The sequence below is a fragment of the Protopterus annectens genome, chromosome 10.part0, assembly GCF_019279795.1.
Source record: "Protopterus annectens isolate FY-2018-M chromosome 10.part0, PAN1.0, whole genome shotgun sequence".
NCBI classification, from domain to species: Eukaryota; Metazoa; Chordata; order Ceratodontiformes; family Protopteridae; genus Protopterus; species Protopterus annectens.
This window is the reverse complement of record NC_056744.1, coordinates 1397128741-1397141484: the sequence shown is the minus strand read 5'-3', so window position 1 is coordinate 1397141484 and position 12744 is coordinate 1397128741. Positions and strand designations below refer to the sequence as shown.

The window sequence follows — 12744 nt, the reverse complement described above, 5'->3', positions numbered from 1 at the left end:
AGCCATTGTGAACTACTGTTCTGGTCTAAGCTTCACATCCTGACAGAATTTGGGTACAGCACATGAAAATGACAATTCACAACACACAGGAGCTACTAAGTTTCTTTCTTAATTCTTTTAAACTGTTATAATCAGTAACAAACGTATAACTTAACTCATTCCCATTAATATGTACAATTAGAGATAATAACACTACAGCTTAAGCTGGAAAATGTAAGCAAGTTATATACAAGTGACAGTGCAATATAAAACATTACTATAGCTTTTGTTTTACCAATTCTTCACTTCTAAATAATAATAAAAATGTCTTACATATATACTTGAGAGGAAGTAGCTGAGATTAAGGCACTTGTATTCACAGACATCAGTGATGGACTTTGAACTTCATGTTTTCATCAGAACAGCTCAGGGAACAGACAAGAAGCAAAGCAAGCAAGAATCGGGCATTTCCACATATTTGGAACATTATTTTATTACTTAAGCAGGCTCTTTTAAGGGTTAATTGCTTCATAAATGACATGTGAGAGGAACATGTTACATTAGAACAAAGAAAACAAAATCACCAGCAATTTAATACTTCTGATTAGTATATTACTTAGACCTGACATTGTTAACCCAGAAATGCACATACCAAGCAAAGTTAAAACGCACAAGATTCTTAACTTGTATAGTCTTAAAGTGACCAATTCTATTACTTATAATTTAATGACCTTCTCTTACAGGAAGTATTTTTCTTTTACATTTAGAAATGCATTTATAAGCTTACTTTAAATGAACTATATTGTCTTTCACTGCAAATATAGTAAAGCTAACTATTTATATTCCTTATCCTATACAGTCCTTTTACTTAAAGGGTAAATCTATTGTTTCAGAAAATGAAAGTACTGCAGTCTGAGAATAAGTAATATGTTTTTGTGCTTAATTTTAGATTTAGATTTTAGATGCAGTTTTCCAGGAATTCAGCTCACTCTTCCTCTTGAGGGATATAGTGTTCCAATCCATTTTTCAGTATTAAGGATTTTGTTTTTAAGAAAAATAGATGCCTTCTTCAGTGTGTCATATTTTAGTTCCTTCAGAAAGCAATAATTAGATCTTTGCGGGAGACACCATAGAGGCTTTAATATTGTTCTTTTAGTGTCAAGGAGGATTTTCTTTTACACGTTACTTTACTGCAGTAATCATTGTCAAAACTGACTACATGATCACTTATTTTAATAGGTGGGTTTTTAATATTTGATCTTTTTCTAAGCTGGACATAAACTTACCTATAATTGAACATGGTGGTGAGTTTACCTCATTTGAAGGTACTCTCAGGGGAGCTATGTGCCCTTTCAATTCCAAAAGATAAAATTTCAGGTAGATACATTTTTTTATGTAACCAGGTTGTTAAGAAGTTTATTATATTGTCTTCCTCATACTTTTCAGGTATATCATATTTTGTGGTGTTATTTAATCTCAATCTGTTTTCTAAATCATCAACTTTATCTATGAGCCAGTTATGTGTTTTAAAAGAAATTCAGTCCGAGACTCACTTTCAGTTATTCATTTAAAACTTCTTACATACTGCGGATTTGTGTACTTTGTTGTTTCATAAGAATTTCTAAATGTTCCGTCTTCTTTTTGGACTCTTCTTTGAAATTTTTTATTTTGTTATCCAGCTTGTCCATTTTAAGTGCATCCTGCATACTAGATTGGATGTCTTTTTTAACAGAAGAATCTTGAGTGCCATTTTTGATTGGTTTATGTTGAAGTCTCTTCTCTCTTAACAAAGCAGTTGAAATTTTGACAGGAAATTTAGTGTTTGAAGAACTTGAAGCTATAAACCTTTTCTCTGAGTATTGGGAAATAAAATTAGCTATCAAGTATATCCAAATTCTAATTTTTTTTATTACATTTTCTGTCAGAGAAAAGTTTTCAGTCACAGAGCTTTCACTGGTTGCTGCTCAGTCAGCCATTTTGGCCATGGCCCACTTTACCCTTGTTCCTGTAGATGGGTTAGTGGCTGAGAAGAGCTGAATCTGTTTATGTATGTTAGCAAACTACTTACGTTTGAGTATAGACTTGAAACGTTAATGTTTTATGGAATTTAGGCTTCTGATATGTTATTGGCCATGAATTATTGAAATGTGAATGCAAGTCTGCAGTATTGTTTCTGATAATTCTGTGAATGTTCTGATATAGCCTTTGATTATTTTTGAGCAAGCAGTTCAGTCAAGCAACCTTCAGCTGTTTTGCAGTAACTATCATGTTTTAGTTTATATATGGTTGTGGTTAGAGTAATTGTGAAAATTTTAAAGCCTTTATTAGTAGACTGTTTTTGGCAGTGTCAGAGCAGGTTTTGGTATAAGTTGTCACATATGGTGTTTTAACAACATTGATCTGGAGTACTGGTCAGGGTACAGTACCTTCTATATTGGGATATGCTCAGTATGATGTTGCAGTTTCTGCTGCTTTGAGTAGTTAAAATGTGTGTGATGTCACTGGAGTGTTATGTTTCTCTCAACAGTTCTGTATTGCTAGTGTGTTTTGTTTATCCTGTAATTCGCTTGATTGGGTTCCTCCTGGCTGAAAAAAAAAGTGTTCTGTTTTCTTCACATTCTACAGTATTCTTTTTTGCCATTCAAGAATAAATCATTCCCCATCAAAAAAGTTTAGAAAACACAGCACTCTTAATCCCTACCTCGTGGAAAATATTAGGCAATGTGTTAACATGGGACAAATCCTGGTCCAAATGAAAAAAATAACCGCTTCAAAACTGACAAGTGGTATCTTTTCCCAGGCTAGCTACTAATGACGCCAAGGGTGAGTACTGACATAAACTTCGAAGGACATTCTTGGGTCAACCCAAAAAGTTCTGGAATCCTCTAAAAAAAAATTCCTCTACTTCTAGTCTATTCCCAAGGACCATGTCTAGTCTCAAACCTCCCATTGACCTTATCACAAAAATAAAAGAAAACGGGCAATGGCACAGGGGTGGATTTTGGTGCTGAAGGCTGTGGGTTTTATTCCCTTCCCCATAAGGTAGATGGATTGCTGACACTGCAGTGTGGCACAAGGGTGGGGGTGCTGTGTCATTCTTCAGATGAGATATTATACCAAGGCCTCATTTGCCTAAGTTGGTGGTAGCTCAGGTGGATTATACTAGTAGGGGGTCTTTGACCAAAGCATTGACACACTGACACAGCATTTATGTTATCTGGATCATCAAATTCCAGTTTTGGTCTTTATAAAAAACAAAACTGCATTGGTGGAAATAAATTCAGTTGAACCCAAATATCACCTTTTCTCCTCCGACAATAAACCAATCTCTCAGTACAGATAGAAGTTTTCTTTTATGCTTTTCCATCCTTTGCTCTGATATCCAGGGTAAATCTGATTATTCATAAGGACCCGCAAAAATCAATGTGGTGACTCCCTTTTGGCCCAGGTGGCATTATTTTTTTCCTTTTTATAGAACTGGCCAAGTGCAGTTGCCACAAGCTTCCTCACAAACTAAATCTACTCACACATGATTGCAGTTTGATACATCTCAGGCTCATTCAACTTCATTTGACTGCCTAGATAATTTAATTCTAATACCTTTTAGGCACTTGTTTCTCAAGGACGTGCAGTAGGTATTAAAGGAGGCAAGAAACCTGCTACTAGGAAATCATATATGTGTTTGTGGAATTGATTTTTTAGTTGGTTCCTAACAAATAACCAGGGGCCGGTCAGATTTTCTGCCACTGGTGCTCAAATGATTTGAGTTATTTTTCCTGTGGCCTGTTCTTTTCTTCTATAAAGGTTCATTTTGTGGGCATCTTAAGGTGTATTCCTCTAGGTCCTCCTGTTTCTTCTGTATTTATAGTAATGGTTCCTGAAATGAGTTTTACAACTAAGACCTCCTCATAAACATGTTGTTCTTCCTTGGGATCCCAACTATGTGTTGGAGAAGTTGCCTGCCACTTTTCAAACCTACTCATCAAGCTGGTTTAAGGTTCTTGACTTGGGAAAACTGTACTTAGAGTTGCTCTGACATTTCCAAGAGGAGTAGCAGAGTTGCAGGCTCTCATGATGGGTGAAGTTACCTCATATTCCACAGAAATAGGGCCACATTAAGAACAAATCCCTCTTTTAAGTCCAAAGTGATTTCAGAGTTTACTTTGAATCAATCTTTTAACCACCTAGTTATTTTACCCAGAACCTACAATGAAAGAGTACAAAGGATTAGTTCAGTTAAAATCACTTTAGCTAGCAGGTCTAGGAGACTCTCTCTCGCTGATACCCTCCTTGTGGGAGAGAGAAAGATGCCTTCTTGAAGTTTCAGGTAGTTTAGGCAGTTAAATAGGTAAGTGGATGATTGTTCTTGTTCTGTTCGAGCCTAGATCTGCTAGCTAAAGTGATTTTATCTGGACTAATACTTTGTACTCTGTTTCTTGTTAGTCCTGTCACCTTCTGGGGTCATAGTTGGGATACAAGATTTCACTCGAGTCCTCTGGATTACCTTTGTTTTCAGAGTCTAAAATGAGGGAAGAGGATTCTGCATACTTTGGACAGGTATACCAAGCATAAACAAAAAATCCCGAGTCTAAACAGACCATTTCTAGGTGGTTATTCTATGCTGTTGCCTTTTGTCATTCCCACCATGGCAACTTCATTCTAGGTATCAAGGTCTTGTCATCTTCAATGGCATACTGGAATGATGTGGACTCTAGAAGCAGTCTAGAAGCAGCTACATCATCCACCACATGTATCTTTACAAAGCATTACAAATTTGATTCCTTTTCAAGATCCAGGAGTCGGACCATTCTCCAGGGCTCCCTGCATCTGTTTTCTTCCTCTTTTTAGGTTCAGTAGGCTTTGATAATCAACTCCGAGATCCTAAAGGATTCTACAACAGTGGGAATGGTGATCATAGTACAACTGTACAAGTTGCACTTTCCCATAGATGTTCAAATTCCTCACTACTGCAGGAGCCACACTCGCCCTCTATCCTCCTACTCTTGTATAGTGTTTCAATATAAAGTAATTTACTATAGGTTTCTGCTTTGTTTCTTTGATTCAGGATTGTTAGGTGCTCTGTCTTTCTCTCTGCATGGGCAAGAATTTCCTGAAGAACTCTTCAGTCAGACTGTTGATTTCCCCTCCTTGGGGATAGCTAGACAGCAGCCACAATGAAGGTGTGTGTGTGTCTGTGTGTGTGTCTGTGTGTGTGTCTGTGTGTGTGTCTGTGTGTGTGTCTGTGTGTGTGTCTGTCTGTGTCTGTGTGTGTGTGTGTGTGTGATTGATTTGTGAAGCTGTCCAGTTTGCTGGGCAGGAAAACAACCCCTGTAGCCTAAAGGCTGCCATTATTTGCTTTGGTTAAGTGCATCTTACACAACTGTACTTTCTGGGAATGCAATGAGTTGGCAGATTTTAAAAATTCCATACAGAGTGTTTTGTCAGAAATGTCTGAGCAAATCATTGTAACTAAGGAACTTATTATTCTGAGCTTGGGACATAGTAAGGCCTTAGTAAGTCTAGGCAATTCAGAACCTAAGTTTACTGCTACTGGTTGCCGAAAAGCAATTATTAGAAGATAGAAATCCAAACTGAAGACTGTAATCAAATTGCTGACTATTTGAAGAGGTGATTAATAGAACTGGAGGTGTGGTCTATTGAAAAAAAAACAAAGGGCAAATTGCATGCAAGTAAATGAACTTTGTAGGAGCAATACATGCAGAATAATTTTCAGGAGCAGGAATGAGGTTTAAAGGAAGGAAATGAACAGTTTTTATGTAATGGAGTTAATGACTGTAAAAAAGAAATGTGTGCGTGAAAAAATCACTATGATTTGTTTTCATTTTTAGTAAGTATATGTGTGTTGCTGTTTTACTTGTGATTTAATAAAGATGTTTATATATATATATATATATATATATATATATATATATATATATATATAAACTTTAGAGGCAAGAAATAAATAAACGTACATGAGGAGTTAAACAGATATTTTTATTTCCACTACCCAAATTTCATAGGAACTGTCCTTCCAGTGTAGGCCTTTTTTTTTATAAATTTTTCATATGTGGTCAGCAGAAATCTGGGAAACAATTTAAAAAGAAAAAAAAAAGAAATGGTGTGTGGCATCAAAAATAAATCTAGACTGTCCCAAGGATACACCTCCAAAAGGAAACATTTCTGACTATCTTTGTCTTTTCCCTTCCTTCCCCAGACCTTATTTTAAAAATCTTAGGGAATCTTTCTATATATCTTCTTGCACGTCAGTCAATAACAGTCAACTCTTGGGTGCTAAACATCATGGTGTATAGATATAGACTTGATGACTTTCCCTCTTATTCTGTCAGGGTATCCTCAGCCTCATAAACAAACAAAAAACAATGCTATATATTGTGTAGGAAATCGTTGCAGTGTTGCTTTCTTATGGGGCAGGGTGGCAGTTGAGGCTGTAGAACCAGTCCATTCACAGAAATGGGGACAAGACTTTTATTCAAAACTTTTCTGGATACAGGAAAGAAGGAACTTAAAGGCCAATTCTAGATCTGTCCATTCTAAACATGTTTCTGCTCATCTGAAAATTCAAAATTCAGTAACTCCAGACTTCTTTTCCTGTCAAGTCTTTCTGGCCTCCCTTTGACCTAAAAGATGGTTACTTACATATTTTCATTCATACAAAATGTAGATCATGTTTTAAGCTTTTTGTGCCTTGGAATTTTATTATCAGTTTACTACTTTGCCTCTGTACCTCACGGGTCTTCACAAAATGCCTTTCTCTAGGGATAGCTCATTGCAGGCTTCCAGACATGCACCTAGTCCCTTATCTGGATGATTCACTGGTATCCTCAACCAGTCAAGACCAACACAGTCTTTGATAACATTTCAGTACAATTAATGTTTTCTACATCTTGGGTTTCACACTGAATGTAAAGAAGTTGTTCCTAGTTCCAACACACAGACTTGTATTTGTGGGTTGCCTTCTAAAATTCTAATGATTTCCCTGATGACAGTGTTATTCCTTCAGAGAAAATGCAAGCTAATCAACAGTTTGCCAGTTTGTCTTCCAAAAAGTCAATTGCAAAAGAATTTGACAGTTCAAGGTTTTGCAGCCTGTAATGTCCTTATGAGTTTACAGAGAATCTGAAAGCCCAAAATCCTGAAACCAAAATCTTGAAAGTTCAAAGTACTGACAACTCAAAATACTGAATCTTATAATACTGAAAACACACAGGATACCAACACTTACTATATTCCAGTACAAGTACATACAGAAACAAATAAAAGACAAACCATATTACTCTTCTCCAAGTATGCACTTAGTGTAGTGAAGTGGAGTCTCGGAGTTGATATATTTAAGTAGCAGGTGGTGTGAGTGTAGTTTCTGTATGTACTTGTGCTGGAATATAGTAAGTGCTGGTATCCTGTGTGTTTTCAGTATTACGAGATTCAGTATTTTGAGTTTTCAGTATTTTGAACTTTCAAGATTTTGGTCTTAGGACTTTGGGTTTCAGGATTTTGGGCTTTCAGGATTTTGTAGAGCTCCCGGTTTCTCATATCTATTTGGGCCTAACACTTGTATCTTTCCTTTCCAATTCCAGTACTCAACATTGTAAAGAAAAAAAAACTCCTTTAATGGGCAAGTCAAGTTCTGTGCAACCAAGAAGTCCCTTTCTTTCCTCTGAACTCCTGTTACACAATGGTCACAGGTGCCTCAAACTCTGCCCAATCCTTGGAAGCAAATAATTGTGTATATAGTTAACACTGTTTAATATTGTGAATAACAGTTGCTCATAACAGGTTGGGCAATTATTCACTGGTGAAACCAGGTCAATCTGGCCAGACTAATTTAGGATACTAGTGTTTGCAGACAGATAGTGAGAAGAAAATGTATCAGGCTATGGACGATGATATAGGATAAGGAATGGAAGGAAATGCTTGATGGAGATTGACCACGGAATGAGAATATATTGGAGGTAAATGATTAAAGAGGAGAAATAGTAAAGGAAAGTTTCTAAGAATGGTGTAACAGAGCTTAGAATAATAATGTGGAATGTACATAGGTTAACTAACCTGTTTTAATGTGATAAGGTCTTCACTGTGAGAAGGAAAGAGGGCACAGAGATTTTAACATCACAGGAGAGACCCAAGTGAGTGAAGTGGAGCATTATAAAATTTTGTTCAAGGGATATAAGTTGGTAGTAATTCAAAACACAGGAAAGCATGTAGAAGGGGGGGGGGTGATGAGACTAGTAAACATTAGTACTTGTATGTAGACAGAGACAGAGTGGGACTGATAGAAGACCAGGAAGGTTGTCTAATAAGGTGGAAGGGGAGATATAATGGTCAGGTATTGACTGTGATGTCTATTTCCCACCAAAAGCAAAATTTAGGGAGATGATGGAGAATATTCTGAGTATGACATTTTATGTGAGGGACTGAAATATATCTCTTGAAGGGGATATATAGAGGAGAAGTAGCAAATTAATCAGGAAAGAACAGTTAAGTATTTATTAGGATTTCAGTTTAATGTCTGGTAGAAGAAAAAGGCATATTTAGACCCTAGGTATACATATTATAGCTGCAAGCAGGGGGAACTGCGTCTGGAAAAGTAAGGTATGTATGACAAAATTAACACTGAACAGATAAGGAATATAGATGCGAGTCTGGTGACATGTTTAGATCATGCTTATATGAAGCCTATTTTTAAGGTTGAAGGTTTATGGGAGGGTGAGACCTTGGAAGCTTCCAAAATAATGGTTGGACAATGTGCATATAATGAACAAGTGGATAACAGAAGTAATGTCTGATAAGATACATTGCTTAGATAGGATGATGCCTCAGGCATGGGATTTGTTAAAACAGGAAGTGAATCAAGATAGCAAGAGGAAAAACAAGGAGAGAGAACGCAGGGAAAACAAGGTTATAGCAGATGCTGGTACTACACTTAAAGATTGGGGTACTACATCTAGAAGAGGAGTGAAGAAGGGTGGATGCCAAAAGGCTTAAACTGGGAGATGCAACAGGATGAAGATAACAGGAAAAAAATCTAATTTACAGAAGTAAGAGGTAAATTAACCAGAACACAAAGGGTGCTTAAGGCTTTGGCAGGGAGGCTGCAACAACAGGATATGAGAGAGCATCATTTAACTTGCTTGAGTTTACAGAGCAGCAAGTTCAGGAGTACCTGTGGTATCCTGAAAGTTTTTCATAGATTTTATGCAGAGTTGTATACAAAGGGAAATTTCTAGTGTTAGTAAGCTGGAAAGAATCAAAGAATTTATACAGATGATATCTTTAACAAAAGGATAAAAAGTTGAAGAGGGAAATAAGAGGAATAGGAAATAAAGGTGATTGCCAGGCAAAATGTGGCAAATCACCAGGTTTGCATGGCATCCTGGCATAGATGTGGAAAAAAGTAGAGAGCAAGGCAATTAAAGCTTTTGTGCAATTTAACATAAACCAGAGTTGACAGATACTAAATTACGGGAAGAAGAGGGTGATTGTATTAACCCCAGAAGAAGGGTTGAGACTCTGGAAGATTTGCTTCTTAATTATGTGATGGCTAATGGGCTTGCTACTGCAGTTGCAGAATTAATTGGTGAGGGTCATTGTGTGATGTAGTATGATAAAAACTATTTGACAGTATTTTCAGGTCATTATTGATGATTTAGAATAATTCATCATTACTGATCATTTAGAATAATTCATCATTACTGATCATTTAGAATAATTCATCATTACTGATCATTTAGAATAATTCATCATTACTCATCATTTAGAATAATTCATCATTACTCATCATTTAGAATAATTCATCATTACTGATAATTTAGAATGCAGATACAGAAAAGAAAAGAGCAGCATCCCTGATTTCACTGGAGGCTGAAAAAGATTTCAGCATAGTAGAATGGCAATGTTTCTTAGAGTTTTGTCATGTATGAAGTTCCCAGGACAAGTCATTGCCTTGTCTTCGTCACTGTATTGGGCCTACTTCAAAATCCGGATGCCCATAAAACAGACGTTCATTTACGCGAGGCAAAAATAACGAAGATGAAATATCCAAATGGCTAAATTTTCCAAGGGTTAGTAAACACTTGCCCAACATGCACTTTTCTCCACTGTAGTGTGAACCATGGAGTTGGTATATATAGTTAGGAGAGGTGTGAGGGGGTGCAGCCCCCCACCTAGATGGGTTTTACTTAGTGTGTTTCATTTACATTTGGGAAAGTGTTTTCTTATCCTGGGAAAATTTTGCAATCCGGGTATTTCATCATTTGCTATTTTCTTCTTGCCCAAGCATCGAGATTTTGAAGTGGATCCCTCTATCAGGGTGAAACAGATAAAGTAGAGGTTATGAGGACACATTCAAATGAATGAGTAATCAAGAACAAGAAGGTAGGGTTGCCCAATATCCCGATTATTGTTAACTCTGTATTTGGAATTGTTGGCAGTCATGGTTTGGCACCCCAATATTAGGGGTTATAGGTGGGGCATTATGAAACTTAAGATAGCACTGTTTGCAGGTAATGTTGTTCTAACCTTGAGGGAATCTGAGGAAGACTTTCAGTTTCTTTATAAAATTTTAAAGACATTTGGAAAGATTTCAAGGTATAAAACTAACTCTTGCTAATTCTTATTATTTATACGTATGGCACTTGTTTTCTCACAGTTAAAGGAGTGATATTCAGGAGTTTAAGAGAAGGAATGCAACAAATTAGAGTATGTTTGTGTGAGATGTATGATTAATCTGTGAGAAAATCCCACCAAGTAGGTTTAAAGAGGTGGAATGCCCTAGTTCTTGATTAAAGGTGCATGAATTATACTAGTAGGTATTACCTCAATTTTTGTATTTAGGGTGCATGTACTGGCACGTGCCAGATTGGAGTACACTGGAAAGGTTAAAGGGTGGAATTGAGGGGCTTATGAAGGGGCAAAACCAAGGGTGAGCTAGGAAAGAGAGTCACACCCCAAGTAAGATGGAGGACTGGGGCACCTGATATAAGCTTGTATTTTACAGCAATATAAATGCCATGATGGCAAAGGTGTAACACCAAGGTGTAGATGGCAAAATGGAGGAAAATGCTTTAAGAGGATAGCTCATGACTAGTGTAGGAGGGGAAAAAAGGTGGTCTGGTTGAGAGAAGTACTGACAATGTCACCCCTGATACTAGACAAAGGTAAGTGTGAAGAATAAAAAGATTTTCCAGAAGAGGATTCTATAGAAGAAATATTGCCAGCAGGAAGAAGATGGGGAGTGGGATTAGGGGGTATAACACTCCCCCTAAGTAGATGGTGAGGCAATGAGTATACCTGTATAATACTGGGAACAAATAACAGAAGAATATTGTTCTGGGCAAATCTGCCTGACTGATTATAATATTCTGAGTGGTATATAGCTATACTATCGTGGTATGTAAGGAAGCCGAAAAAAGATTAGATGAACAGAATGCTGAGGGAGGAATAGCCGACTTTAATTTAATCTGTAAAAGAGTGAGGAAACAACAGGTAGAATTATTGTTTCTAAAATACATAAAATCTTAAAGCAGAGAAATATAGCAGTTAATAAGGTAATGTTGAATAGAGTAGGCTGGTAGGAATAGAATGGCGAGAGTCATGGAAGGCAACATGCTTCCAAGGAAGGCAGTCTGAGCAAGAAAATTCAGAATCTTATACAATACAGAAGTTAAACATTGCATTCTGTGCACCTTAATTGTTGATGTGACTGACAGGGACAGGGTAATTGGATACACATCTGGGAGTGTAAGGATCTGAGCAATTAAGAGAAAGCTGGATGCTCTGATTAAGAATATTGAGAAGGCAATTGCTCTGTTAAATACAACAACTTATTTTCTTGGGGTAAATTGTAAAGAAGTGGTATTGAGGATTGTCTAACTTGAGTGATTTTATTAATACCTAAGAAAGCTGTAGGAAGTAGAAGAAAGATAGTCCAACAATAGAGGAAGGTGTACATCTGGTAGATGTTGTGGATAAGGTTGGAGATTTTGGGGAAGGAAAGAATATAAATGGAACCTGGAGCAACCAGTGAACAACAAATAAAGGTTCTAAATAGTGCAAGTAGTTTAACAAATTTTAGTACTGGAGATAGATGGTGGGAGAAGGATAGTTTTTGTTTTGGTAGAAGAAGGGTAAAATATGGGAAAATTGGACTAAAAGGTCGATGAAGGGTATGATGTGAACATTGGGTTATGTAATTTTGATGCGACAATATTATAGGAATAAATTTGCAGTGTATATTAAATATACCCTCTATTATTTTAATTGCACAAGAGGCTGTATAAAATGGTAAACAGTATGGGCTGAGCCGTATTAGTATAGGTAGTAGCCAACTACTGATGAGGGGGTTGTGCACTATAGTTGAGGTGCACCGTGTTCATAATTAGTTTTTGATTGTGTTGAACTAATCTCTTTCTTCAAAAACTAGATCTTTAATAAAATCATTATTTTGATATCTACTTATAAATCCTCAGGCAAATTTGCTGCAGAGCAAATATTTAAAGGTTTTCTGCCTGAAAGTGCAGTGACATCAGAATAAGAATATCAGCTGCTCAATTTTTAATATTTAGGAGTACTGTTATTGTTTGTGTCTGGGTTGGGGGTTTAGATTGTAAGGTACAGTAAACTGGGAGGTTGGTGCGGGAGCTATTAAAGTATTTCTTTCCCTGAGATTGTGTATGGAGTAGGAATGAAGTAGTGGGTTGGGGGGGGGGGGGTGCAGGAAGGGTTTTCTCCGTTGAAAAAAAATGT

General features: G+C 36.8%; 1 protein-coding gene across 2 annotated transcripts in view; it reads left to right on the top strand.

Moving 5' to 3' along the window:
- LOC122813614 (mucolipin-2-like) overlaps positions 1-12744 on the top strand; it is a 1348087-nt gene that overhangs the window by 1003988 nt on the left and 331355 nt on the right. The window lies entirely within an intron of this gene.